Below are 27,524 nucleotides of genomic sequence, written 5' to 3' on the forward strand. Positions count from 1 at the left end.
GAGACTAGCTTTACCCCTTCCCTGCCTCATTTCAACCCCAGAGGACCCCAAGGCGCCTAGTGAAGGAGGGGACATGGGAAGAAGTAGGGAAATGAGGAAACATCTTCCAGAGAAAGGGAGCAGGAGCCAGCGTGTCCTCTTCCATAAAATGACAGGCTTCCCAGCCCAAGGAAAACTAGCTGGAGGCATAAATAGCTTTCTACCGATGAGAATGTTGGGTGATATGCTAATGGGATGGGCATTTTAATGACTGGAATGAGCATTTGGGGGGCTGAAATGAATTGGAGGACTTTTTAATGATCTGAGAGTGACTGAAAAAATGAGGAGACCTGCCTCATTTCACTCGGGGAGTAGGGGTCAAATCTGCTCACAGAGTTTGAGTAGAAAAGAATAAAGCTGTCCTCTGCATGTACCTCATTGAGTTTATCCTGGCAGGAAGTCAGTACTCAATAAGTGTTGCTATTAATCTGGTGATGCTGGTAATTATTTTAGTTGCCATTATGACTGAAGCCCACACCATCATTCATGATGTCAGTGTTTAGTTCCAGGGAAACAAATTATTCAAGCAATTATAAGTAGCAAGGGGTTTAAAACAGGTAATTAGAAGCTTGCAAAATAATTGGAGAGCTAGAGGAGCAGTCTCTAAACTGAGGCTCCAGAAGTAATTCCTAGGAGATAGCTATCAAACAGACTTGCCAGGGAAGCTATTGCTCCTGCCACAGTCATAAATGTGGGAAGTCAAGAGTCTGTTGGGATAACGGTGTGTTGAATTCTTGCACACACTGCCGATCTGAGCATCACGAGGCCACTGTCATTCTTAGAGTCACGAACTCCAAACACTCGTGAAGCTGGACACTGGACATTGAAATGCTGTTGCAGAAAAACCCAATGCCTGCCTGACCCTACTTGCCAGCAGCAACAAACATCAGAGCAGGCCCTGGTGTCCCCTGCTTTTCAAGTCTCCCCAGTGCATTTCACTCACAATCTGAAAAGGAGTCAGAGAAATGTAATTTTGAGCTTTTCAGCTTTTGCAATGCAAGAAGGTGGCATAGAAGGTGGTTGGAATGCATGCTAAGACCTAGTGTGTTTTTTTAAATATATTTTTTATTGATTTCAGAGAGGAAGGGAGAGGGAGAGAGAGAGATAAAAAGATCAAAGATGAGAAAGAATCATTGATTGCTGCTTCCAGTACACTCTACCGTGGGGATCGAGCCCACAACCCAGGCATGTGCCCCAACGTGGAATCAAACCCTGAACTCCTGGTTCTTAGGTCGACGCTCAACCACTGAGCCATGATGGCCAGCCAAGACCTAGTGTTTTATATGCACCATGATGATCCCATGTACATGAGAAGACACATTATGCCAGTGGTCCCAGCTTCTGTGTAGAGGACCAAATACTGGACTCAGCCTGAGTTCTTAAAAATCAACTTTCTTGAGGTATAACTTGCCCATAATAAATGCACTTGTTTTATTTATACAGTTCAATGAATTTTGACAAATATAATCCATGCCATATTCAAGATAAAAAATCTTGCCATCATTCTAAAAATGCCCTTGTATTCCTTTGCAGTAAGTCCCTTCCTTTCCCCTGCCCTCCAGCAACTCTGATCTGCTTTCTGTCTCTCCAGATTAGTTTTCCCTATTCTAGAATTTCATATAAATGAAAGCATACAGTAGGATACAGCTGTTTTTAATATTTGCAAATAGTGTTTTTTTTTTCTTGCCAAGAAGCCAGCATGGCATAGTGAAATAAGAAGACAAATTCAGGATTGAATCCCATCCCTCCCACTTAACAGCTCTCTACTTATTTCAAGTTGAACTTGCTGAGTCCAGATTTCTCAACTGTAAAATGGTATTTACAACAAACACAAAAAAGATATATGACCGTTAAAGCTAATAAATGAAAAGCATACAAATGGTACTTCATGAACGGTAACTATCATTCTTCCTCTTAATGATAGCCTATTATTTTCTCTTTATGCTGGTTTTCCAGTCAATCGCATCTGAACTCCAGTGCTTCTGTGGAGAATTTTACTGCTGACTTTCACATGTGAATGCCATAACAACAACCAGAAGCTACTCTCTGGAGTGTCAGATTTCTTAGGTCATATCTGGGTTCTGCCACTGGCTCTGTGGCCTTATGAAACTTCTTAATTTTTCTACACTTCAGTTTTCTCTTCTGTAAACAAGAATAATAACAATACCTAGGATTTTAATGGAAATTAAATGAGATAATACATATTACCTTAGAACATAAATACTGAATTGGTTAGCTACTGTTACTACCACTGTTATTTCATACTGAAATTTCCCTAACATCCCTGAGAGTGGGCCAGGCTTTATATTTTCACTCCAGCTTCTCTCCCAAGAGAAGTGGCTCTTTCTTTTCTTGCCAATTGAATGTTTCCATGTTAGCCTCCAGGAACCTCTCCCTCCTATAAAATACATTTGTATCCTCTCACTTGGCACTTATCCCACGCTTCATATTATCACTGAACCACAGAATGTTTGAGATAGAAAAAATGGCTCACGGAATCCTTTCATCTTACAGCTGGTGTGACAGAGGTCCAGTGAGGAAACATTATTCATCAAGGTCGTATCTTTAGAACGTAGGCTAGGTTAGAACTTGGTCTCCTGACTCTCAGACTAGTGTCTACAACATGATTTAAAGTGCTTACCACATAATATTTTAAAGTGCTTAGCACACACTATTCAGCTGTTCACTGGCTTATTGTGTGAATTCTTAAAATATACTTTGCTCAGTTGATTTCTAGAGCCAAATCCAAGGACTTTGCTTGTCACAGCGAGTAAGCTCTTGTCAGTCTCTGAAATTAAAAAAAAAAAGAAAAGATGTTCAGCCCTGTCAAAATATAATAATCACAAAGTTTATCAGGAAAAATAGTCCTGCATATTACACAGTGTGAGGTGGATATGCTGCATAGCAGGGCATGCTGCATAGGTTTGTGTGGAGGATATAAATTCCCGCTGACATTGTGGTGCCAGTTCTTTAGCAACTAGCCATAAATATATGAAGTCTTGCGATATAATTGCAAAGAAAATACTTTGTATCACCAATTCAGTCTCTGGGTAAATACTTTAAAAAGAAATTTCAATGGTATCTTCATCCCAATGAGATGAAAGCTTTTACACCACACACCCCCATAAAATGCAGGAAGCCATCTACCTAATAAAAGAGTAACATGCTAATTGGCCATACCTTCATGACACCCACCAGCCAATCAGGAGTGAGTATGCAAATTAACCCAACAAATATGGTGGGCTAATTTGCATACATGGGCGCTGAGTGGCCGGGGGCAGGGCGGGACACAGGCATTCTGCACCACCCAGCCTCTCCGGGCCTCTGGGCAGCGTGGGAAGGTGGAAAGGTGGCTCCGGCCAGAGCGAAGGTGGTGCCAGCAGCCAGGGTAAGAAGACCCATTCTTGCATGAATCTTCGTGCATTGAGCTTCATATATATATATGCAAGATAGCAGTCACACAGCTTCTCCAGGGCTGAAGAACCAAAAGTGTCATCTCCAATAGTGTGTTCATGTCCATGCGCCACCTTCGACTTAGGTGGAAAGGAAGTTCAATATGAACTTCCTGGGGAAAGGGAGAAGGGGAAGAGAGCATGAGGAAGTTAGTAAGATTTCTCCTTTCATCAAAAGAGAGTTGAAGTGCTCTCCAATATTTCTCTCACAATTTTTAAAGTGCTATGTATCAGGGGTCCCCAAGCTGACCAACCCCCTCAAGTCCTGTGATTTGACAGAAGATGTCAGAAGTCAGCATCTCTTTTTACTCATGACTAAGATTTATTACATGAAAAGATACAAAGCAAAATCAGAAGAAGGAAAAGGTGCATGGGGCAAAGTTGGGAGGAAAGTGGCTGACAGCTTCTAAGAGTCCCTTCATAGTGGCATAATTCCTTCAGCAATAAGTTGTGGCTGAATTTCACACAATACAGTGTATTCCTTCACAATACAGTGTTGTCTACTGAGGCAGTTCAGGAGTGACTTGGTGCCCAAGGTCTTTATAGAGGGCTGGTCAAACAGGTACCCTCTGCCTACCACGTACCCAAATTCCAGAGTCCCAGAAGGAAAACAGATGTTCAGCATAAGCCATACTTTTTGGACAAACAGTCTAGCCATAGTGAGCCACCCTTGTCACTTGCACTTATCAGCTGCACTTAGGGATAGTTTTATGTTGGTGTAGGGAACTATTTTGCACCCAAGTTCCCAGATGCCAGCGAAGAGCCCGTCTTTTTTTTTTTTTTTTTTTAAGGATAGATTATTGAGAGAGAGAGAGAGAGAGAGAGAGAGAGAGAGAGAGAGAGAGAGAAGGGGGGAGGAGATGTGAGAGTGCAACATGGATTGGCTGTCTCCTGCATGCCCCTTACCAGGGATCAAGCCTGCAACTTAGGCATGTGCCCTTGACCGGGAATAGAACCATCAACCTCCTGGTGCACCAGACAACGCCCAACCAACTGAGCTACACTGGCAAGGGCAAGGGCTAATCTTACAAGAAAGTAGACCTTTCTAGGGACAGCAGTGTGAGGCCTACTAAGCCAGCTCTTTCCTGCACACACTATTTTTTTTTTTAATTTTAGTGTGCTTAGAGACATAAGAAAGCCAAGTATCATCACCCACTTGAAATAAATATTCTCTAGCAAGGACAGTTTAAATGACTTATCTCAAGTGATATAAAGTAGAGTTAGTTGGCTGGGATAACTTAACTGAGGCCACAGGTTCTGGTTGTTAGTTTGGTTCTCAGTTCTTCCCCACGTGGCATTTCCTGGGGCTGTCATGCTACTGCCAGGACAGCTTCTTTACTCATGTCTCTTTACTCATGTCTGATTCCTGGGAGCAGATTCATTAACCAGATTGATATCTTGGGCTTCCTCCCAGCACAGTGGTCCCAGTTATAGAGGGCTGGTCAAACAGGCATCCTCTGCCTACCACATACCCAAATTCCAGAGTCCCAGAAGGAAAACAGATGTTCAGCGTAAGCCATACTTATTGTACAAAAACAGTCTAGCCATAGTGAGCCACCCTTGGATTCTTACACACTGGATGGCTTCCCTCCAAGCAGACATTCTAAGAGACCCAGGCAGAAGTCCTAGGACATCACTGCTGTCACACTGTCAGTTAAGCAAGTTACTAAAGCCAACCAGATTCAAGGTGGAGGGTGTTAGACCCAATAGTAGAAATAACAAAGAAATTACTGTTTTTGAACATATTGTAATAATGTATCTGAATTTCTTAACATATATCCATTCCCATTATAGCTATCTACTTTGCATGTTTTATCTCTCCCACTGGACTGCAGATTTCTTTTAAGGGTAGGGACTAGTCTGTTTCTGTTTTCAATTTTCTACAGTGTTAAACAGTACTTTGCTTAGTTTGGCAAGCATTGAATAATTATTTGTTGAGTAAATGGATGCTATTAATGATTGTGCTACATGCCAAGCACTATACTTGGCTCTTTAAATTTATTATCGCTCTGACTGGTGTGGCTCAACTGGTTGGGCATAGTCCTGGGCACAAAAGTTTCCAGTTTGATTCCTGGCCAGAGCCTCAGGGTGACAGGGCACATGCCCAGGTTGCAGGCTCGATACCCAGTAGGGGGCATGCAGGAGGCAGACAACAGATGTTATGCTCTCACATCAATGTTTCTCTCTCTCTCTCTCTCTCAAATAAAATAAAAATATTTAAATTTATTATCTTGCTTAATCCTTACAACAACCTTGTGAGGTAGGTGTTATAATTCCCATTTTTCTATGAGGAAACAGGCACAGATTGATGAAGTTATTTGCCTAAGGGGACATAGTTAGTGCCAGGATTTGAACTCAGACTGACTTTAGAACTTACACCAAATTATCCTACTCTACTGATTTCATCATGGGCTGGACTTTGCATGAAGAGGAAATAGCCAAAGAATCCAAATTATGGTAGTGTGCTGTGCAAAAACTTAGAGAGGTCTTAAGACACGTAAAGCCCTTTCTTTAGTTATTTTTCCTATTTTGTTGAAGTGGGAAGGGAAGCATGAAGAAAGGACAAAGATGGTAATAGACCTAAAAGGCATGCTAATGGCAAAGCCATGTTATATAATCTTGATTATTATGTAGTCTTGAGGCATTTGTAATATTGAAAAACTGCTTTTAAAAAAAAAATCTGTGAAATGAATGCAAAGGGTAAGAGAAAGAAAATAACTGAAAATGGAGAGAAGTCTCATACCATATTATATGAGCTTTGGGTTATATTTGAATCTGCACAATTGATCATTTTTATTTTTAAAATCATGTGTTAAGATGTGGAGTTTAAGGGCAAAATGCCTGACTTGTGGTATATCTGTCATTGGACAATAGTTAAGAATAAAAACACTTTTCCTTGAAAAAGTAAAGTGCTAATTGAGACAGCAAGGTCATAGAGGATTCTTCTCTGAGAAGGTAAATATTTCTGATTTCTCTCAGAAGGGCTTGGAGGGGAGTACCAAGTATCTGGAAGTAGAGGGGGGCGGGGAAGAATTTTAAATACAGAAGAGAGCAAGCACGAGGAGGGGGGTTAAATCAGGAAAGCTGTCCATGGGACCTGTGTCCCTGGGATGGTGATTGGGCCACACAGCAGGCCCGTCAGGATAAGTTCTGCTGTGACTAGCAGAGGAAGTAAGAGGAAAGCACCTGACAAAACCTGGAAATGTAGTTCTCTCCGGCATAAAATCACGTCTGGAGGAGAGAGGGCAAGTGCTCTCTGGCAGCTCCACGGACTGCAGGGAATCCAGCTCTTCCTATCCCTCTTGTTCTGAGCTGTGAACTGGCACACACCAATTCCTCGGGTCTTTTTGGTAAAGAACAGTAGGTTAGAGGTGCTTCCCCAACTTTGCTACCAGGTGACATGAAAAGCAAGTCTCAGAACAAATTCTACCACAAAAGCAGACATTTATTTAGTATTTCTTTTTCTTTTTTCCCCATCACCATTTATCCCCCCATGCTCTCTTCCACCTCCACCAGCCCCCATAATTGCCACACTGTGGTCCGTATCCATGAGTTATGTCTCTCTTTTTCTCTTTTTCTGCTCAATCCATTCACCTCCAGCCCCCTCCCCAGAGCTGTCAGCCTGCTCTCTACCTATGAGTCTGTCTCTATTTTAAAAGCAAACATTTATTAACAAAACATTTATTTACAAGCAAGCATAAGAATAGTTCTGTTTTCTATTCTTTCAATTCTTTGAAATCTCAATTCCAATCTTGGCAGGTCTGACAACATTCCAGGAGCAGGAATCTGTTATCTATGGTATCGGTCTGCCTAAACCCAAGGGCTTGACCCAGGACTATTTAGAGATCAAGTCTCAGGCATCATTCCTAAAGGTTTAAGCTGCAGGTCTCACTGGATTCTTTTACTCTATTTGTGCAAGAGTGGGGAGACTCTCTAAAAGATTTTAGCCAACCTTATCTCTTAAATATCTTTAAGTTAACCAATGAGAGTTCCATTCTAGCATTTGTTGTACTAGTTAGTAAACTGCTAATTTTACCCTAAAAAAGTAAAATATTTCTGAAGTTCACTGAGAACATTAGCAAAGAGTCTGGTGTTGATCAGGAATTGGTGACAGAAATATTTAGAGTAGTCACTTTTAGGATGTGTGTGTGTGTGTGTGTGTGTGTGTGTGTGTGTGTGTGTTTATTGAAACTTCAGCAACAACCTCTGGAGTATGCCCTTTCAAATAAAATTTTAGCTGACTACACCTGGATCGCAGCTTATCCTAACTAGGATAAATAAAATATCTTAATTGAATTGCCATTCTCAAAGCATGGCTTGCATGTACTTCTGCTTAGATCCCCATTGACTGAAAGTTGGTAACATGGCCACATTCTGCTGCGGGGGAATGTAGTTGTTATTCTAGGAAACCTTGTGCCCAGATATCACAGACATTACTACCAAAAGAGGAGAGATGAACAGATACTTCGTGAACTCTGCAAGGCTTCCAGAGCAGAAGAGAGGCGCACTATAGTTGCCCAATATTTTCACTTGTATTTTGTAATAAGTCCTTACTCCACCCTCAGCTTGTAGGCATCTTTCCAGGTATGAGCATAGTCCCTTGTGTTCTCAGAAATGGGTCAGGGATGTGGCAATGGCTTACTGGTGGATAGATGTGTGAAGGCAAAAATGTCTTTCATCAATTCTCTTAAGTTCCAGGTTACGTTAGGATCTTGCTACTAAGTGGGCTCGTGGACTAACAACTTCTGCATCATCTAAGGGCTTGTTTAAAATGCCTACTCTACATTTTAACAAGATGGACAGGCGATTCTAATGCAGAGTCAAGTTTGAGAAGCATTTTCAAATGTTTCCCCTCCTTCCTCCATACACATGTACATGAACATTGTGATTGGGGCCAAAGTGTTTCCTTCAGCAGGGCAACTTTGACCTAGAGGGCAGAAGAAGTAAGTGTGGGAGAATTCATGAACATGTGGTACTTTAAAGTTTAGATCATACTCAGCATTTTATGCACATTAGCTTTCTATCCAATGCAAAAAGCAATTAATATATTTTTTGGTATCTGAGAAGAAAGTAACTAGAAGAATATATTAAGAGTGAGCATGTTTAGATGGAACTCTGGATCATTTATTTTTCCAACTTTGTCATTCTTTCAGAATTTTCTTTTATTAACATAAACCATGTTAAAGTGGGAAAATCATTGTTTGAAGATTATTTGAAATATTTGTTGTAGCTTTTGCAGTTAGTTAGTTGAATCGGAAAGAAATCTCTCACTGGTCTGGAAGAGAACAGCAATGCTCTGGGATCATGAGGAATCCACCCAGGACAAGCGTCTGCAGTTGCCAAAATAAACTGCTTGTTCACAGGAGATGGGCAGTGCTTGTTTTAAATAATTGCTTTAATTGCTGACTTTTGCAACTCAAAAATTTTAATGTCATTTTCTAACTTTGCTTTCAACACTTTTGTATTTTGAAACTTGGCTCAAAAGATTAACAAAATTTTCTTCTAGTAATTAAAATAATTCAATTCAACTGCATTTATTGGGCAGTTGAAGGTTACATGGCTCTGAATCTGTTTTTCTTTTCTTTTCTTTTTGAAGGGAATGTAGAAAGGAATTAAAAGATGTAGTCTCTGCATTTGGGAACTCATTTTGGAGGACTATTATAAAAATATTTTATGACTTTCAAAATTAGGATTTAAGTGTGTTTAAATAATTTTATTTTGTTTGGATAATCTTGTAAGTCTACATATTCTTTCCAAAACCCATGATATATTTGATATAAAAACAAGAAGGAACTTTAGCTTCACAGGTCAAGATGTATATAGAAATTAGACCTACACTAAGACAGTTTCACACAAGCAAAGAGGAAAACACATTGAAAGCACTGGGTCTTTCTCCTATTGTTTCTGGAGAAAAATGAAAAAGGACAAATGAAGGAAGCAGAGAAACATTGGGTTTTCTTAACCAGTTGTTGGCAGGAACGCCAATAGGAGAACTTACGATGAAAAACTCATGCCTAATTCTTGACTCTTGAAACAACAAAAGTTAATTTCCTCAGAATACATTTTTATTCTAGTGGTTGGATTAGATTAAAATGACTAAAAACAGTCAGGATTATGAGGAGGACTCTACATTCTGTCAGAGGATTTTTAAAAAGAGCAACCCCTAATTCTCTAACATTTTAATTTGTGTACTCATTGATATAGATGTTAATTTTTATGCACAGCCTTGCTAATAAAGAGTTCTTTCGATTTAAAAAAACACACCAGGAATTAAAATACTAAAGCTAAGGATTTTTATTTTGTTGGTTGAAAGATATAGATACCCACTCAAACTAGCTTGGTCATTACAAAGGAAGATTCCTTTAATTGTTACATATATTTCACAGAATTCTGTGCATTTGGGCCTTACACAAACTGGAAAGCTGTTTAGAACCAAGATAGATTCTCCCTCTCTTTTTCACTTAATCTCAGCTTCTTTTCCACATATATCTACCATTTTCATCTCTCTGAAGATCAGTTTCATTTGTTTACTCATCATCTTGCAAATGGCTGCCTCAGCCACTGAGCTCACAGGATTTGCCATTCCAATGCCTGCCCCTGACTGGTCACAATCTTTGTGTTTTATAGTTTGAATCCACAATGGAGGGAATCTGATTAGTCCAGATCAACTGTTCTAGTCAAGCCACACCAATTAAAATTCTGTGATCAACCAGTGGATTGGCTGCCGTGTGGGGCAGATACCTAGCCATGGCTGGTAGAACTAGAGTTACCATCTGATATGTTGGGCTTCCCCGTTATTCTGGGCACAGTCTTACTTTAGATAAAGTATAAAAAGGCAGTAAGTTGTGTTTGGCCTTAGCAAGCCCAAATCTATAAAGTGAAGCTATAGAAGACAATGCACATGAAATAATTCAATAATATAGCTTGACAAACTGACCAAATAAATAGTATGACAAAAAATACTGAGGCCTGAGAATTCAGTGTAATCTATAGTGATCTGAGAAAGCTTTAGACAATATGGAATGTTGAAAAGCTGAAGGACTCACAGCATGCAACAAAAAAAGTAGGAAAAGGATGTGTTCCTTGAGTAATGAATCACAGATTAAAATTAATGTTAAATTGTCTGAAGAATTCTGGTTCAAGATGGCTGATTAAGCACATGCTTAAGAAAAAAATATATAAAGGATGAAAACTAAAATAACATAGTGAAAGTGCTGGGAGGGGTCTTTGGTACACAAGAGATTTCAACAAATTTCTGCAAAATGCAAAACAGATTAATGAGTGTTGATAGATGAAGCAGAGCAGAGGAAGCCATGGCCAAGAACACACCAGGAAGCTGACTGGCAGAACCCCAGGCATGTTCTACATCTAGACTTTGACACAAGATACAATAGTGGATGAGACAGAGAGCCTAACTGGTGTGGCTCAGTAGTTGAGCGTTGACCTATGAACCAGGAGGTCACGGTTCGATTCCCAGCTGGGGCACATGCCTGGGTTGTGGGCTTAATCCCCAAAGGGGATGCGCAGGAGGCAGCCAGTTAATGATTCTCACTCATCGTTGATGTTTCTCTCTCTCTCCCCCTGTCCCTTCCTCTCTGAAATCAATAAAAATATATTTTTAAAAACCATAGTGGTGCTTGCATATGGGGTGGATTGGAAGAGATTGAGACTGAGAGTTTTGAAAAAATATTATGTGACCCTCCTGGAAGTCCCATATATCCTCCCTATCAGATTCTCTCTGCCTCCCCTTACTCTCCCTGTATGCTGCTGTTTCCTTCTTTGTACTTACATTTATATTCTTAAACTTATTTGTTCACTGACTTGTTTATGGTCAGACTCTCAGGGTGGGGACTGTGTCTGTTTTATTTGCCAATACTCTGTACCTAAAGAGTGGTAGGCACTCAATAAATATTGTTGAGCAAACAAGTGCCCGGAATAAGGTAGCAACTATGATGATGGGAAAGGGAGGACAGATCTGAGAGGTAAGATACAGAATAGACAGAACTTAGTGACTAATTGAGAGAGTTGTGCTGGGGGGGGAGGCTTGAGGGTTGGGGAGGGAAAAGACCGAATCTTCCCGGGGCCTGACTTGGGAGACATCAGACTGAAGCTAGAGGTTTAGGGTGAGTGTGGGTGGGGTGAGGTGAAGTACGGGGGGGAAAGGGATGCGATGAAGTGAAGCAATAGAGAATGAGCTCCCATCAGGGAAGTATTGCAACCTGAACTCACCCACAAGCACATTTGCCTTGCCTTCTTTCTCTTTCAGTGGTTCTTAACCCTTTACTACACCTTAGAATCACCTGGAAAATCCCCATAGCTGGTACCCCCTCTAGACTAATTAAATCTGAAGATTGGGGCTGAGCATCAGTGTTTTTTGAAATTTAAAACACTGATTTTCAGAGTGGTTCCCTTCCTTCCCCTTTATCTGGAAACCCTAGGCTTCTCTGTCAGCTCACTGCAACCCCACATGCTTCAAGAGGTATCAGCTGACTGCCATTCTTCCTCTTCATCAGGGTTGGGTCATGGCACTTTTCTCCTCTACAAATATTTGTGCCTTTCATTTGCCACTGCTTGGCATGTATGTCACCTTGGCCCACATTTGCATTTACAGAGGACTGCACCCAGTGCTTAAAGGGGTGTTTGCGTAGGAGTACACAATGTGAATTAGTACTTGAGTTTTCCTGTTTCCTTTTAAGCCTTGGAAAACATCCAGGTGACTCTCTTTTGCCCTTATACATTTTCATCAAGCATTTTGCAATTTGAGCCTATAAAAGTCAATTCAATAATGTCATACCCAATTTTAATTTCTTGCCAATAACCATGGATGATCTTACTGGTTGGGTGGGTGGCAAGGGGGAGGCAGAGTATGTTATGCACCAAAACAAAATTGGGCCATGGTTATCTTCTGGGGTGACCCCTGGTGGCTTTTCATTGTAGGTACTAATACAAGTTTCTGTGGTAATCAGGACCCCCCAGTTAAACCACTGAAAATGGCTCAGGAGTGCTGAGGAACTACTGAATGAAATGTTTGTAAATTAATGTTAAAAATTAATATATTTTCCCCCTTCAGTTTGCAGGTAATTCGACTATAGAAATTGTTTATTTTGTGTTCTTTATTTGGTTTATATACACTCTTTGGTCATGAAGACAAGTTTTGCACATGAAGGCTTTGATTTATTTTATGCAAAGCTCCTAAGAGTGTTTCTAAGAGGGGGGATGCCTCTTTCCCAGCGTATGCCTAGTAAGGGGGGCAGAGAAATGGTCTTTCAGGGGGATGGAGCACCAGTGCAAAGCTGGAAGCCTTGATTTGGTCGGAAGAAGTGCAAGTGGTTGGGTAGCATGCTTATAGCTGGATGGGATTTGGTGAAGGATGAGGTTGGAGTGGTGGGTGGGCAGAGGACAGGTCATAGAGGGCCTTGTATACTTGTATGCTACCCCCTTGTAATCATAGTGGATGATTCATTGTTATGGCTGTATAGTATTCCTCTGTGTAAACATACCCCAATCTAGTTATGAATTCTACTAGAGGCCTGGTGTACAAATTCGTGCATGGGTGGAGTCTGGCTGGCCCACCCTGATTGGGGTGGGGGAGCCCCATCTGGGGTGGGGCCAGCTGGGGGTAGAGGCTGTGGGTGGTTGGCAGGCCAGCCCCACCCCTGAGTCAAGGGGAAGATGGGGGTGAAGGGGCTGGCCAGGGAGAGGGGCCGTGGCCCGCCCACCAACCACCTGCAGCCCCTCCCCTGGCCAACTGGCCCTGCCCCTGATCTGGGGAGGGTGATCAGGGGTGGGGTCATGGGTTGTTGGCCGGCCTGCCCCACCCTCTGGTCAAACTCCCCATCGAACTCCCAGTCAAGCGGACAATTTGCATATTAGCCTTTTATTATATAGGATTGTTGACAGGCCATTTCCTTCTTTGAATATTTTAGTATACCTTTTTTTTGGTGAAAGCATATATGTATTTTTGTTGCATATGTATGTAGGATTAGAGTTGTTGGGTCATAGGGTACACATATCAGATACTGCCAGTTTCCCCAAGTGATTGTATCTATTTGTACATCCATCACCATTACATAGAAATTCCAGTTGCTCTACACCCTAACTGTGACTTGTATTTTCTGTCCCATCCTTGGGTTGAGTATACACTCCAAAAAGCATCTACCATAGAGTTCCCATTCAAAACTATGTAAAGACCCAGATCTATGTATAAAGTATGGCAAGCCCTCTTCCCAACTCTTCTGCCTCATAAGTTTTTTGTTTGTTTTTATTTTATACACTAGAGGCCCGGTGCACGAATTCATGCACCAGTGGAGTCCCTTGGCCTGGCCTGCCAGATCGGGCTGAAACTGGCTCTCTGACATCCCCTGAGGGGTCCTGGATTTTGAGAGGGTGCAGGCCAGGCCGAGGGACCCCATCAGTGCACGATCGGGGCCAGAGAGGGACATGGGAGATTGGCCAGCTGGGGAGGGACCACGGGAGGGCTCCAGGGTATGTCCAGCCCTTCTCACTCAGTTCCTATCAGCTGGACCCCAGCAGCAAGCTAACCTACGGGTCGGAGCATCTGCCCCCTGGTGGTCAGTGCATGTCAGAGCGAGTGGTTGAGTGGCCTTAGTATATCATTAGCATATTATGCTTTGATTGGTTGAATGGATGACCAGACGTCTGGACACTTAGCATATTAGGCTTTTATTATATAAGATACTATTTGAAAATAAAATATTTTCCTGATTTTAAAAATTAAGGGAGCATAGGGAACCTTCAGAGGTATAAAATGTTATATATATTTAATATTCTGTTAAATATTGCTTAACAGAACAAAAACACCTTTAGCACTCTCCACACTTAGGAAATTCCAAGAGCTTGGGAGCTGTAAGCCAGAAACTGTAGATGAAGACCAAATATCTTCTAAATCATAATCATTGCAATTAGTGAACTGGATGTAACCCAATCTGGAGCTTCTCAGTGAAGCAAATATACCCCTTGCAACATAGGGTGTATTTTTATGCCTTCATCATCACTCCAGGTTTACATGGTGGGAAGGAATCCTTGCTGGAGGGAGAGAAAGTATATAAATTTATTTATATATATATAAATCAGTGTGATGGTTATATGGGTGCATATGCATGCATAAACTTAAAAACATTATTTCATAATGTATGCAAATATTGAATCATGCTGTGCATCTAAAATTAATATAACACTATACGTCAATAAATAATACCTCCCTCCCCACTCCCCAAATAAGAGAGCATCAACAAATTGGTATCCCTGACTCCAGTCCTATCGAAGTAATCAATGTAAAAAAATAGACTTATGTGAATACATATTCTGACTAGATTCTTGCCAGACTGGGGAATGAAAAGGGTTCTAGTACCCAATTCCAAACTAGGAGAGGGGGCACTCCAACAAACAATTCTCAGGCACCAGCCGGATGTCCAAGAAGTCAACTCAATTCTGACACTGTCTACCTGGGGATAGCATCATATTCCACAGGTTAAGTGTTCAGTCCAAAAGACGGCCTCCTGTGCCCGCCCCCCACCAATCCACCCACCAAACTTCAGACTCCAGTAGCAAGTCCAGGCACTTACCTGTGCTTCTGATCAACCAGCTATAGATTGAAAGTTTCAATAACCTCCTCCAACTCAGAATGCAAGTTCAGGTTGTTATCTGTACTTCTGACCAACTGGCTATAATTCAGAGCCTCCCATAAATACCTTCTTGGGCTTGATTAATTTGCTAAAATGGCTCACAGAAGTATTGCTTACTAGTTTACTGATTTATTACAAAGAATATTAAACAGCCAAATGAAGAGATGCATAGGATGAGGTCCTGAACAAAAGAGCTCTGTCTTCATGGAGGTTGGGGCCCAGCATGGTGGCACTTGGAAGTATTCTGGTTTCCCCTCATGGAAGTTAGGGCCAGTGAGCTGTCCTCTGGGTTTTTATGAAGGTTTTATTACATAGTCACTATTCCATAAAACATAGTGACTATGTAATAAGTGGCCATTGGCAATGGAACTCAATCTTCAGTAGGGGTGTGGGCTGGGCCTGAAAATTTCAAACCTGTAATCACTTGTATGGTTCTCTTGACGACCCTTGGGTGGGGTAAAAAAATAATATCGCTTAACAAAACAAAAACACCTTTAGCACTCTCCACACTTAGGAAATTCCAAGAGCTTGGGAGCTGTAAGCCAGAAACTGTAGATGAAGACCAAATATCTTCTAAATCATAATCATTGCAATTAGTGAACTGGATGTAACCCAATCTGGAGCTTCTCAGTGAAGCAAATATACCCCTTGCAACATAGGGTGTATTTTTATGCCTTCATCATCACTCCAGGTTTACATGGTGGGAAGGAATCCTTGCTGGAGGGAGAGAAAGTAATGTGCATTTCTTCCTAAGGCAAGGCTCTGAATGAAGGGGTGATATTGGTGAGCACTCTTCAATTTTCTTCAGTGCCATCTTTGTGCCTTGTTTATTCCATTGCTATTTGTATTGGGCACTCTGAGGCCTACAGTTTAAGAATGAAATAAAGATAAAAACAGATCTAGACATTTAAAAAATGACACTCTAGTCTAAGGTGTCATTGTTATTGTTCATCCCAAAGCAATACTGACACCTATTGGTTAAAAAAGAGAACTTTGTCTCAATGATTTATTTGCAAGTCTTAATTATGGAGAGCCCCAGGCACTTAACCATGGGTGAAAATAAAATGGATGTTAATTCAAAATTGTCATCCTGCCTCACCTCCCAGAACTTCTCCCCAAGGATATGGCTCATAGAATTCCTAAAAGTATGCCACAAAACCAAACACAGGATAGGGCATCACAGGTCCCTCTAGAAAGCTGAAGTCGTTGCACTCTACATTTGCTTGAGTCACATAACAAGATTTTAAGATCCAGAGACTAATTTTTCTGTTCTGTATGGTAGCAAATTCTCTCAGTAAATCTTACACTTACTAGAAGAGATGTGTTCTCCCTATGTTTCACTTAATGATGTATTTATTCCACAAACCTTTTGTTCTTTGACTTCTATTTATAACATTTTACTAGTTTTTATTCCTGGATGTAATAAAGTCTTACTTTGGCATGAAAACAAATGCTTTCTAAAATCACAATTAGGCCGGCCAGCATGGCTCAGTGGTTGAACGTCGATCTATGAACCCAGAGGTCACAGTTCGATTCCAGGTCGGAGCACATGCCCAGGTTGCGGGCTCAGTACCTGGTAGGGGGCATTCAGGAGGCAGCCAATTAACGATTCTCTATCATCATTGATGTTTCTATTTCTTTCCCTCTCCCTTCCTCTCTGAAATCAATAAAAATGTTTTTTTTTTAATAAAATCACAATTAAGGGAAACTAACTTTTTCCGATAAAATACTAAAATGTTATGTTAATAATACTAGTTATATACCCCAAATACTGTTGAAATAACCTGGTTATTAATTAATAACTGGAAAGGAGCAAAGGGAAGTTACAATTTAGACACATGCCCAATAAGGTCTGGGTGACATGGGAAGGCACTTGTCAGTCACACCTGCAGGTCATTGGCCAGAATAGGTATGGCCACCTCAAGGGTGTGAAATCTGAGACACTCGGCTCCTAAACAAAGGAAGTTCTCTCTCTCTTGCTGCTCCCACCTGACTCCTGCCTTGCTGGGCTCTGGTGCTCTGCACTTGCCCACGTGCCCCACAGCCATGTGGACTCCACACAATGGCTAATGGACCTCAGCCTAAGGTTATATCGGACCCAGCTACACCATGGAACGGAAACTCTGGCCATTGGTTTTGCTTCTAGCTCTACTAAAACCCTAGCTACACATTTTCCAGGACCGGATTAGGGGAAATGGAGCTTTGGTTACGGAGGGATATAATTTCATGCAAATAAACCTTTCTACCACATCTCACACAGTGGATATGAAGGTAGAGAGAGCAGAAAGGATAGAAGGTGATCTGAGAATAGACCATTGGAATTTAGAATTTCTGAGTTGGGACATTTCCAGGACATTAAGATCCAGGATAAGGGGCTGAAATGCATGCAGCAAAGGAGATTCGGAAATCCTGAAGTAAAATTGCTCACAGGCTATCTCCATAAAGGTTGAAATCCCTCAGGATTTGGAGTGGAGGAGATTTTGCTCAGTGATGGAGAGTGACCTGAAGGGTATGACTAGTAGATGACAGGAATGAAGAGGACTGGAGGATGGATATCTGCTTGGCGTGAGCATTAAACGGGAGAGGCAGGAGCAATAGTCCTCTTTCCAGACTCTGCAGATGCTGCCTGGTGGCCCTGCTGAGCAAGCACACTTTGGTTGCCAAGGAGACCAGTCCATCACTCTCTCCACAGACAAGGCTGGCTGTGCCCTGTTGTTCAAGATAAGAGGAGTCTGCTGCTATGCTAACCCTCTCCTTAATGCCTGCAAGCCTTGCTGTGAGTTTTCTCTTGTTCTTCTATGACATAGTCCTGTCAATAAAGACTAGGTCAGGCTTCTCTGCCTGCCTGCTTCTTTTTGCTTGTCCCTGGTTCTATTCAAGTTGGATAGAACAGTTCAAGTTCAATAATGGATGTTCTATCCCCTCTCTCTTCTACCAGCCAGTAGACAGGTAGTCCCATCTGTCCAAATCTGTCCATGGAGAAGAGCCAGGAGTCTTCTTAAATGATGTTGGCATACCCTCGAGGGGCAGTAAGAACTGGGCTGTGGCAGAATCCATTTGGAATCTCATGTCGGGGACAGTGTGAATTGTGAACAGCCAGTGACCACCCTTCTCCCAGCTCTGTCCTGAGATTGGCCTAGGACCAGGATTTTCCAGGTGGAGGATTCCGAGGAGTGTCCGATGAGAAGTATAATAATGGGCTTAATGAAAGAAGACAAATATACTATGTGCCACTTATTTAAACTACACCAAGTATAGTTTTTAGGGCATTGTTTTAACCATTCTGGTTCAACTTAATAAGCCCCCTTTTTTTTTCTCCCAGAAATTGAAGCTTTGCTTTTAGCACCAAGTGGGAGCTGGCCCTTATGGTTTAGGGAGAGGGACAAAAGGAGGTAGGACTGAAAATGCCAGGACCCAGGGCTGGGCCATGCCCTTATCTCTGGAGCCTTAGAAACAGAAACTGAGTCAGCACTACTCCTCAGCTGTTGCGTCTGAAGGCGGGCTTCTCATCATTATTTAAATAACAGCTGAGAAGGAGGCCTGCATGCCTCCGTCCCCCTCTGCATATCTTAGGCATGAGTCATACCCAAATGCTGACATTTGTCCCCTCGATTAAAAGCTGTTAAAAGCTAAAACCCATATCTCTCCACATAAGCATCTCATGGGCAAATGACCTACCAGATGGACCCTTAGAGATTAGGAGAAAGAGAGCAGAGACACATGCCCAAGGATAAAAACCATGGGCGTGCTCTAGAGCAAGCATGTCAAAGTCAAAGGCTAACATGGGCCAAATAAACAAGGTTTAAGTTTATGTGGGCCACAAAAACACACACACAAAAGCTTCAATTTTCATAGAAACGTAGGTTTATTTCAATAGAGACATGCTGAATACAAAGGGCTGAAATAAATGAGTAATCATTAACATAAAATAAATCATTTTTATAAAAATTAAAATATTTTTTCTTGAAGATTAATTTACCAGATACTGAAGAACTGCACAAATTAATAAGTGTAACACAAATAAACCTATGTTTCTCTTCTCCGAAAGTGAAATATTTCCTGTTGTGCACACCAAACAAGTCAGTCCAAGACTAATGATGAGGCAATCGGCTGCATATTCGCTGCTGGTATTAGTGGAGAGAAATGGTGCGCCTGCGCGTAAGGCGAGTAAGGGAAATGAATTCAACATGATTATAGTAATCAGTCATTAGCAAACGTTGTAGTTCATTATTAATAATTATGTATAACAGGATATTGTAAAAATTAAGTTATGAAAGCTTATTAAAGCATTTCTTTCATACCGTTATATTGGCTGGGCCGCAAAAATATTCCGCTCTGGGCCAAAAGTTTGACAGAGAGAGCATGATGTGGGTCCTTTGTCTTGAGGCCCTTTATCTTTCTTTAGCGGGTGGGACTCCTAGGGGAGGTCTTCGGGGAGAGTCTTAACAGAATATTCATTAGCTTTCCAGGTGTGACCTTCAATATGTGATTCATCAAAATCTGGGTATAGAGGAGTCAGAGTTATTTTCTGATTAGTTTCACTTTCAAAGAACATCATGAAGGAGGAATCGAGACCTGTCTGCTCAGTTCATTTTCCTTAAGCTTCTTATGCGCAGGCGCACCATTTCTCTCCACTAATACCAGCAGCCAATATTTCAGCAGCCGATTGCCTCGTCATTAGTCTTGGACTGACTTGTTTGGTGTGTGCAACAGGAAATAGTTTGCTTTTGGAGAAGAGAAACATAGGTTTATTTGGGTTACACTTATTAATTTGTGCAGTTATTCAGTGTCTGATAAGTTAATGTTCAAGAAAAAATATTAATTTTATTAAAATGTTCTATTATTTTATGTTAATGATTACTTATTTATTTCAGCCCTTTGTATTCAGCATGTCTCTATTGAAATAAACCTATGTTTCTATGAAAATTGAAGCTTTTGTGTGTTTTTTTGCGACCCACATAAACTTAAAGCTTGTTTATTTGGCCTGTCTTAGCCTTTGAGTTTGACATGCTTACTCTAGAATGTGTAAACCGTTTGTTCTTAAGTGCTCATGGTTAGGGAAGATAAAACCTTGTGGTTTTCATTAGTTGGCTGTAAATTGCTCTAATTGTTTGGCCTTCTTTAATTATTTTGTCTCAGTTTTCCTTATGCCACTTGCCAAGGAATTTCCCTAGCTTCTTACTATCCTGCCTCAAAGTTAGCTGTAGGAAAGCTAGGAAGTGGCCTGAAACTCACACCACTGTGATCAGTTGGTGCATTTTCCAAAAGTCCTGTCCACGACTTTCTGGTTGACTTGTTCTTTTATCTCTTATGTGACTGTTTAGTCACTTAACTTCCTTCCGGAAACTCGTGTTTTCCTGTGAACCTCTAGTAGCAAAATTTGTGACTACATTCCTGAAAAACTCAGATCCTATCTGATATTTGAAAGACTTATAAGTCAAGGCCACCTGCTCTAAATTCTGTAGACTTAGTATTCTAACAAGGTTCTTACACATTTTTTGCTAAATAAAGCATCCAGACTCCATGACTGTTCAAATCCCTCTCCAATGGTGGGCATATAACTTGTCAAATATTAATCACGGAAATGGTCCCATCTTGATGAAGCAAAGAACAGTCCATCTCCCAAAGTTGTGATAATTAAATCACAAGGAAAGTTCTGTCACATCCTTGGTGCTTTGCTCAACACATGGTAAACTCTCAAAAATGAGTTAGCATGATATAATATTCTGAAAAGCTTATCTAAGTTCAATTATAAATAAGTTTGAGCCCCACCAGAGTAACTCAGTTGGTTGAGCATTGTCCTGTGCATGGAAAGGTTGTTCAATTCCTGATCAGGGCATATACCTGGGTTTTGGTTTCAGTCCCCAGTTGGGGCACATATGGAATGCTAGCAATACATGTTTCCCTCTACATCTCCCTTCTTCCTTCCCTCCTTCCCTCTCTTTCTTTTTTTCTCTAAGCATGTCCTCCATGAGAATTAAAAATGAAATAAATAAATAAATAAATAATTTTGAGGGTATGAATGGAAGGTGGGTAGTGTTTGGACATCATAAGGCATGCAAGGAAGAAACAAGGAAGTAGATGTCAGGAAGTTTGGGATCCTAAACATAAGAGCAAGGAGCAACTTACCTAGTTTGGTGTGTGTCACTGAACTGGATGAAATTCCTTACAGAAGTTAACATAGACTGAATTGCTACTGTAAGAAGTTAGTTCTTTTCAATCTTGTCAAGTTTTCAGAGATGCTTCCTCTTTCTGTTGTACTAGACTTGGGTGAAAATATCTGCCTTACCCACCTCTCTGCTCCTGGTGATTATTTTTTAATCATTTGTTTTGTCACCTCTTCTTTCCTGAATAGTGATCCCTCACCTTTTAAATATCTTTCGTCTCTCCCCTCAATAAAGGTATTTGCTGTCTCCATGTGAATTCACGGGGCTCTTCCCTTTTTCTCATTTCCCGACGCTCTCTTGTCCATGGCCTCAGCATCCCTTTGCTGGTTTATTGCACAGTTTCTCAGCGGGACTTCCTCAGCTGCCGCTGTGGAGAATTCTGAGCTGAACTATAACATGCTTATTAGAACAGTACTTTATACAAGGACTTAAAACTGTTGCTTTTATAATCATCCACTCAGACTGAAGCTGAAAGAAAAAGAGAGTCTAACAATGTGGGTGAGAAGGGAATGGTCTGGTAGGAGGGAGAAGGTACTAAAACATAAAGAGATACAGATGCTCAAGACCGGAATGACAAACAATGCACTCTGGTAGGTCAGTGATATTCACAAGCTGATTTAAGGCTTAACGTGCTGGCAGATTTGCTGAGCAATTACACTCAGACCAGACAGACCCAGGGAGTGAGAAGGCTAAATCAGATTATCAAACAAAAGATACCACGGAAGCTGAGCTGCTCGTGCACAACATTCCTAACTGGAACAAACAAACTGCGATAGTTATTCCTCCCAGGCTTCCACCCTAGGGGAGGGCCCGGATGAAATGAACACAACAGTTTAAACATAGCCATTCTGGTTTACGTGACTCAAAAAAGGAAGAGGTTGATTTATTTCTAGAGTGGCTCAGCTGCCTGGTTTCTCCTGATCTTGTCTACACACAATTTATAAATTAAGTAGGAGACTTGATGTTCCTAGAGCCACCTTCTACCGAGTCTCTAACAATGGAAACATCAGAATCACCCTGGACCTCCCTCATCTATTAGGCAGAAAGTGCACGCGGCTGCCTTCCCGCTTCCATTTTTACTTAGCCTGCACACCACCCCCCCAGCCCCGCAGTCCAGTCTGTGTGGCTGTCGGAGTTATGTGTCCAACCGCCACATGTGGTCATGCCACCTCCTGCTTAAAAGCCTGGGCTAACCCCTGCGAGCTCCAGAGTGAGGTGTGGTGCTCACAGCCTTGCTTCCCTGGACTTCTGGTGTCTGACCCACTGCATCTGCTTCCACCACTGCTCTCCACACACCTGAGCCCATCAGGACTTTCCATGCCGCATCATTATTATTCTTGCCTGAAATGTCCCTCCCTTCTGGGTCTGACTAGGAAACTCCTTGAGTGGCAGTGCAATTTTTCTCAAGCATGAAAATGATCTGGGGGCTGCTTTCAAAACACACACATACATGCACACGCACACACACACACACACACACACACACACACACACACACACTTCAGATCTCTGGGCCGTGCTGCAGAGCTGTGGATTGCTAACATATGGAAGTGTATTTGAGAGTCACTTCCAAGGATGAGAACCATTAAAGTATATAACATTTTTTATTTATTAGTCTTTTGATTTGAAGATTCATTTTTTTTGCCTCACCTAAACTTGATAAGTATTCATATTTTTTGAATGACAAATGCTAGTAATAGTAAAACTTTAAAAAATATTTATAAGAAGTTGTGTATGAATTAAATCTTCCCCATTCCACCCAAGCCCTGTGAGGTTAGAGTGGTGTGAGACCTCTGTGGAGAGGAGGGAAGCATCTGTCCCTGGTCCTCACATCTGGAGAGTTGGGCTGGGTAGCCCCAGGCATACCTGACCTCAGATGCAGAGTACCGATTATATTTCTCAGTCATGGCAATCACCCCTAGATGACCATGCAAGGCCCCTCTCATATTTTGTCTATTCCCTGTTTATCCCCAAACCCCCCCATATATAACCAAGGTATTAACTGGCTATCTTTTTGTATGCATTCTTGCATACTACGTATTATTTGTTTGCAAAGGTTTTGATTTATGTAACCTTGTGCAAATGTTATTAAGTTACGTATCCATCTTGTTTCTTATGCATGGTTTGCCATTTTGGAAGGAACAGGAAGTTCTGGAGCCCTGCAAGGGACATGTATCACATTTTTAATGACATGCCTACTATGTGTGACGCTGATAAGGAGGGAGGGCTGTATGGAGATGTGGCTCAGAGCTCTGGCTCTGGGTTCCGAATGCCAGGGTTCATATTCTAGCTCCTCCATTTATTAGCTCCTGGTCTTAGGTGGGTCATTTCACATCTCTTCCTTTTAGTTTAATTACCTGTATAGTGGGGACACTTTAGCATACATATCAGAGGCTGTTATAAGAATTAAGTGTGATAAGCAGATCTGGGCTGCTTCTCCTACTGGAGAAAAATCACACTACAGATTGTGCCACAAGCCATTAATGACCTCCACTCCCTTCTGGATCCTCAGTGGCCCCCTTAGTTGTAGCCAGTCACAGCCTTTCAGCAGTTCTCTACTAGGTTCCCCTTATTCTCAAATCACATTTGGCAGACAACCTCCTTCTTTCTCTCTTCCTCCCTCCCTCCCTCCCTCCCTCCCTCCCTCCCTCCCTCCCTCCCTTCCTTCCTTCCTTCCTTTCTTTTTTAAGAAAAATACACATCATGAGGTAGAAGCTTTGCTGCATTTTTTTCTCCTTCCAAGAAAAGCACCTGTGCTCACTCCCTGCTCTCTTATTCAGAGAAGTGGAAATTCCGCCTCTCCAAGAGCAAGTCCTCCACCCACGCTAGAGTCAATATCATGCCAAAATGGGGGTACAGACAATAAACAAATAAACAATTCCACCTAGAAAGTACTGTTACCTACCAGAAGTGCTGTGAAGATAACACAATAGGGAGACTTTCATTTGGGTGGAAAGGGAAGGTCTTTCTGAGGCAGTAACATTGAAGTTGAGACAAGGCTATCATGTGAAGATCAACAGGCAACCAAGTTCAGGAAGAGAGAACATTCTGTGCAGAAACCGTTAGGGAGAAGGCGCTTGATGTGGGTGAGGAGCAGAAGGTCAGCCAGCGGCGCTGCCGTCCAGTAAGCAGGGGAACAGTAGGAGGTCATCCAGAGCCATGCATCCAGTAGAACTTTCTGTGATGATGGAAATAGTCTACACCTGTGCTGTACCCTGAGCTAACCACACTAGCCACGTGTGGCTGTTTAAACTTAACGTAACATAAAGAAAATAAAGTCTAAAATCCAGCTTTTCAATCACACTTGTCACGTGTGGCTCCATGAACAGAAATATTTAAAAATGTATTTTTACTATTACTAGCATCTCAAATGCTCTGTAGCCACATGTGGCTAGTGGGTACCATGCTGGACAGTATGGAAAAGCAAGAGCCGTACAGTGGGGCTTTGCTCACCAAGATGGTGGTTTGGATTATTTGCTAGTTGTGGTGAGAAGTCACTGGAGGGTTTGGAGCAGGAGACCACTGTGATTGATGTACATGCTAAGAGATGTCTGGGGCTGCTGGGAAGAGGATAGGGGTTGGGGAGGAGATCTGGAGAAGCGAGAGAGGAAACAAGGAGACCAGTTATAGTCATTGCAGTTGCCAGGGACACCGATGAGGGAAGCTTGGATTAGGGTGGTTCATTAGTGGTTCAGGATATTTCAGCAAATTAAAAGGGTCATCAGAATGATTAATATAAAAGGACAGAGGATACCAAGCAATAAGAATATGGAACAATGGGGGTTCTCATATACCAGAGATGTGAGTGTTAATTTGTACAGTCACTTGGAGAAACTCTTTGGGAGTATCTACAATAGCTGAGCACATGTATAGCCTATGACTTAGCAATTCTAGTCTCAGATATACACTCCACAGAGATGGGTATATATGTACCCCCAAAGACAAGTATAAGATGTTCTTTTAAGCACATTTGTTATGGCCTCAAACAGGCATCTTTAAGATGCTCTGCAGGTAATTCTGAGGACCAATCAGGACTTGGACCCATGACAATCTCAAATGTATTTTTGATAGAATTTTAATTTAACATTTCATTTTATATGCTGGTTTATTAGGAAAATCATAAGCCATTACCCTTCTCCTTAGCATGAAATAAAGTTTAATTGATGAAAATGGCTAAAAATTACTTATTTATAGAATACTACATTTTTTATTTGTTGAAATACTAAATATTTAAAAGATGTACTCTTACGCAGTAGAATCTGAAGTGGCCTTTGGCCCTGATGGTAGGATCCATTATAGGAAGGGGTTGAAGTCAGGAAAAAATAATAATAATTCCATAGTAATAAGTCTGTACTATAATATGATACAATTTGGTTGTCAGTTACAGCTTGAAATTGAAAAAAAAAAAAGGAGGCTGGAAATTATTTTCCCTCCCAGGAAAGCCACCAGCATCACCAGGGCAACTATCTTTTTAGTTAAGTCTCACATTAGAGAGGCCCCAAGTGGGAGCCAGGCTCTCTGCTGGGTGTCTAAACTTCTAATTGTCCCAACTCTCATGACAGTCCTGAAAGCAAGGAAAGGGAGACCTTCCTATCCAGGAGAGCAAAACTAGATCAATGTTTTATTTCCTCATATCTCTGGGCTTTCCTTCAAGGTAGGAAAAAAATCCCAATTTCATATTATACACCCTGGCCCAAAATGTCACAAGTGCTAAAGTTGCCCTGTGGCTCAGTTGGAGGGTCATCTCATACATCAAAAGGTTGGGGGTTTGATTCCTCGTCAGGGCACATACCTATGTGGCAGATTTGATCCCCAGTCTGGGCGTGCATGGGGGCAACCAATTGATGTTTCTCTCTCACTCTCTCCCTTCCTTTCTCTCTAAAAATCAATTTAAAAAGACATATCCTCTGGTGAGAATTTCTTTTTAATTCGTGCTAGTTTAACAAACCTTCCTTTTTTCCAAGAGGCCTGTGACCACTGAGTTTCAACAAGCAGAAAGCGGGTCAACATCCTCATAATTTTTGGTGATTCAGGAGGATCAGGACTAAATATTAAGTTTGGATTTCACATATCTAATAAATGAGAGTCACAGCACAGACTGAAGAGTGATGTGAGCACAGTATTCAGGCACTCCTAGAGCTCTGAAAGTTTAATTATCCAAAACATTACATAACTGCAAGAGAGAAAGTTATCTGGATTAAAAATAAAAAAGAATATAGTTAGCCATATTAAGAAACTAAAAGAAACTTTTGTTTAAATGTCAATTGATTCTCTTTCTTTCACTTACCAAATCCAACCCATTGGCAACTACATTCCAGAAATCAACCCAACTCCAACTCTTCTTATCTCTCTCTTCTGCTGCTCCCACCTCCTGCTTTGAAACCACCACTATGTCTCTCTTAGAAAGCCACTTTAATAGCTTTACCTTTTCCCTTGTTCCTGCCATGTGGTCCTCTTAAAATGTAGATTACTCACACACTCCTGAGCATCAGAGTCTGGTTATAGGTCTAGAAGTAATGAGAGGCATGAGGGTAGCTCCTGAAGATCAGTTGTTTCCTGGGAGGCAACTGCCTTGAGGGATGACATATTATGTCTTCAGGCTGGGGAAGACTGACTTCTTCAATCAGGCATGGAAGGGCTGTCTACTGGCAAAGGAGACTCAGTAGAATTTAGGGGTTCAAGGTCCCCAGTTCCATTGGAATCTGCTCACATATTCCCATTCCAAATTTTAAGCCCAATTTCTTCTCCATCTATGTCCTAACTTTAACATAAGAAACCCTACAAAGCTGATGATTCAACTTGTAATTCAGCCACCCACAGGATTAAATTTCACATTTGGTTTTCAGAAATATTGGCCCTATGGTACAGGATATCCTTATCTTTCAGGACAATCATAAATCCTGGAGCTTATCAGTTTCTTTCCTCACATTCTTCAGTGCACTTGGAAGCAACCATTCATTCCCAAACTACTTGTTTTCACTAAAATCATCCTTGGTCTTCTGCATTTGAGTTGGTTCACGCAAATTCTTGCCTTTTATTGGCACTTGATTACAGATGTCTACAGGTGATATTTCAAGTACCTCTTTGGCATGTCATGAACTACCAGCATCTCCTTTGCTATTGCCTCTCTTAATTCTATCAGAAAATCAATTCCAGATAGCCCAAAACTAACTTAGATAACCATTCTTAAGATTCTGTTCCCCCTTAATCACTAGTATAGT

General features: G+C 41.4%; 1 long non-coding RNA gene across 1 annotated transcript; it reads right to left on the reverse strand.

The window, feature by feature from the left end:
- Window positions 1-1,513: 1,513 nt before the first annotated feature.
- On the reverse strand, window positions 1,514-15,134 carry LOC114234240 (uncharacterized). Its single transcript, XR_003620425.2, has 3 exons — window positions 15,077-15,134; window positions 2,681-2,827; window positions 1,514-2,181 (listed from the first exon to the last, which is right to left on the reverse strand). It is a non-coding gene; the product is annotated as an uncharacterized LOC114234240 (long non-coding RNA).
- Between the last annotated feature and the right edge of the window lie 12,390 nt (window positions 15,135-27,524).

The sequence above is a fragment of the Eptesicus fuscus genome, chromosome 14, assembly GCF_027574615.1.
Source record: "Eptesicus fuscus isolate TK198812 chromosome 14, DD_ASM_mEF_20220401, whole genome shotgun sequence".
Taxonomy (NCBI): Eukaryota; Metazoa; Chordata; class Mammalia; order Chiroptera; family Vespertilionidae; genus Eptesicus; species Eptesicus fuscus.